The sequence below is a fragment of the Vulpes lagopus genome, chromosome 2 (genome assembly GCF_018345385.1).
Source record: "Vulpes lagopus strain Blue_001 chromosome 2, ASM1834538v1, whole genome shotgun sequence".
Taxonomy (NCBI): domain Eukaryota; kingdom Metazoa; phylum Chordata; class Mammalia; order Carnivora; family Canidae; genus Vulpes; species Vulpes lagopus.
Window position 1 is genome coordinate 68,902,837 of NC_054825.1, and position 3,308 is coordinate 68,906,144.

Here is a 3,308-nt window from a genome sequence, read left to right on the forward strand (position 1 = left end):
CATTAACAGTGGAATAATCTACATTAGATTAACGGGGAATTGAGGAGACTTTATCACAGCAAATCTCAGGGTAATGCTGATGCTTTTATCTTAAATGAGGGAACTCTAGTGGACATATCTGTTAAAGGTCTGGATTCAGGGAACATATTTGTTTTTGTAGGCGAACACTAAGACAGGGTAGTGTGGCCATTGAGTATACAACAGGTATAAATACAAAGTAATTATTCAATAGGTATAATTACAACTATTTTGATTCCCAATAGTGAGAAGCTAACCAAAGGATTCCAGGAGAGACAAATAAGAATTAAGTCAGATTGTATTTATTTAGGAATACAATAAAATTAAGTAAATGTCATACACAATGATAGAAAGGAGTTAAGGATGACTTATAAGAAATTTAATTAACAAAGTAGAATATACAGTGTCCATGAGATAATTCTTTTTAACCTCTGATTCCTGGGAAAATTTGTGCTAACAGTTGAATTGTCTAGAGAAGCTTCTCTGTTATATACAAATTTAAACTACTTAAAATTAAACTAAGTCTACTGACTAAGATTTGTACAGCTCTAGAAGAAATTGCAGAAAACACCATATTGGGCAGCACAGAAAACAGATTTGCGAGTTTATATTTCTCTGGGGGACTCAATATCCTTCTCCTGACAAATAAGTAATCCCTCAATCTGAAGATGGCTGTTAAGTGTTTTTAAATTCAATATTGTCTAAAATATATATGTGTGCATTAATAGCAATGTGGATTCAGCTCATTTCAACAAATGTCATTAAAGTCTATACAAAGTGTTTTTGAAACACACCAAAGCCAATTTATTTTTTAAAAGGTTCTATGTAATTCTGTGATCTGCCTTTTTTAATAATTATACAACCTTTGAAAATTACAAAGCTGTAAAAGCCTAATACTATTAATAGTCATTAAAAAAAAAAAAAACACTTTCCCTTCCTCCCAACGACCATCCAGTGAGAATTAAATGTCCTAAAAAGAGGCCAATTCAACATGGCCTCTACCCCGGTAGAAACAAAAAGTGAAAAGATGAGAAGAACATAGAAATTGACCAAGTGGGGATCCCTGGGTGGCGCAGCGGTTTGGCGCCTGCCTTTGGCCCGGGGCGCGATCCTGGAGACCCGGGATCGAATCCCACGTCGGGCTCCCGGTGCATGGAGCCTGCTTCTCCCTCTGCCTGTGTCTCTGCTTCTCTCTCTCTCTCTCACTGTGTGCCTATCATAAATAAATAAAATTAAAAAAAAAATTTAAAAAAAAAAAAAAGAAAAAAAGAAATTGACCAAGTGGTGTATGGTCAGTGTCTCCAGAGTGGGGCCATGGCTGTTGCCCAGGGTCATGAACGTTCACCCAGGATACCTTGTAGTCACATCCTCCTCACTCCAGCATGTCCATCTTCCAAGAACTAGGTGTCATGGAAATCCTTCAGCAGCCTTTTCCTCCACTGTTCTGCTATGTGCATCTGGTTCACTAAGTCCCCACTGTCATAGCTGTCTGCACACTCCACTTTCCATGACAGGTTTTCAATTTCAGCCTCCAGCTGAACCTGCTGGTATTCCAACAGCTTCTTCCTGGGTCTGTGTAGTCCTCATAAGAGTAAGTGTACTGCAGGGTGTATCAGCACTAGGTCAAGAGCTTGACAGTACTCTGTAGGTACTGCCAGTCATTCCAGCTACCCAGATAATTCATGACTCTTTCCTTAATCTTTTCATGAATCCGCTGGCATATCTACACCTCCAGCTGCAAGGTCTTGTGGTTTTCCCACCTCTCAAAGTAGAACAAGTACTTCATGAGGTCCTCCCTGGCCTGGGCCTGCTTGTTCTGGTCAATAATATCAAAGTTCTACTTGTACCAACTGCACTCATAGTACTTACTGCCATGGGTCTTCCAGTCTCCTAGACATATCTGGCTGAAGTCGTGTTTACACTTGGAGCATTGCATGTGACTGCAGCCTTTGTTCTTCTTGGTGACGATGCTGCACTTGGGACAGTCTTTAGCATGAGCAGTAATGGAGTTGGCTATTTCAGAGTTACCAGCACATTTCGTGAGCCATTTCCAGATTATGGCATAGTCTGTGGGGGTGTGATAAATCTGACAATAGTTGAAATAGAAGACCTCATTGCACCGATTGCACTGTACTTAGCACTGGGCTTCTATACCTGAATAATCAGGGGGGAAATCTGCATCAGAACACAGCAGGAGCTGGTAATGATTTTCCAAGTAGTCCCTAAAGAGGTAGTCCCTGTGTTTGTCTCTCAATTCTTCATCAGGCAGCAATGGAAACACAAAGCTCTCTGGTGTTTGAAGTGGACAGTCCTGAGCCATGCAAGAGACATTTACACCGATGCCATCCAAGTACTGAATGGTGCTGCTCCCAGAAGCTGTGACAAAACTGGTGCTGATAAGCCAGAGAAAGTAGGTTTTCCTTCTGCACAAACTGCATACGCACTATGTAGTGTTGGGATGGGGGTGGGCTGTAGGGACATGTTTTGAGGGGTGGGGCTGAACTTGAGCCTCAATGAGCAACTGAGGAGAATTAGACTTGTATCTGTCCAGTATCTCTGCTACTTGACAGTGGAAATTAACTAATATAAGTTTAGCAACTAAATGAGATACCAGTGCCATAGGGAAGGTGTGCTAATGGCAGTGAGCATCTCAGTGGCCTTTATGACAGAGGCTAAGCTAGTTATGGGCTCTTTGAGAGTACCCTCAAACTCTTTATAGGTCAAGAAGTGAATTGGTACTCATCAGGATCGAAGGCGTTGGCCCCGTGCTGCTCCACATTGCTGGCTACTCCCATGTAATAGTCCTCTGAGCCCCCCCCACCCCAGGGTCCTCATCTTCTTCTTCCTCATAATTTGGGTCATAGTTCTCTTCATTGCCAAAAGACCTCTGGCTCTTCATGTCCACAGGCATCTTAGTATCCAGCCAAGCTGCAGATCAGGACAGCAGAGTTCTTCCCCTCCAGCCAAACTTTACCACTTTCTCAAATGCATTAGTGTTTTCTTTTTTTGTCTTCTGTAATTCTTGAAGTCTTTCAGAAAGATATCACCCCAAATATTTAATGTCATATAATTTTCATTGGGAGCCATGGCCCATGGCTGCTGAGCCTGAACAGGCCAGACTGGGTCTGGCTGGGCCAGAGGGATCTGACACAGGCATAGTGGTGGCCTGATGCCCAGGCTCTTACCTCCTGCAGAATGGTCTCCACAGCTCAGAACTGCTCTGTACAAACTATGTTTTATATGGTAAGATAGTATATAGGCACATATAAATGTATGTCATTTAAAACTAC

The 3,308-nt window shown here is 42.0% G+C and overlaps 1 pseudogene; it reads right to left on the minus strand.

Annotated features, from left to right (window-relative positions):
• Window positions 1-1,418: 1,418 nt before the first annotated feature.
• Window positions 1,419-2,929, minus strand: LOC121485772 (annotated as a pseudogene).
• Window positions 2,930-3,308: the final 379 nt, after the last annotated feature.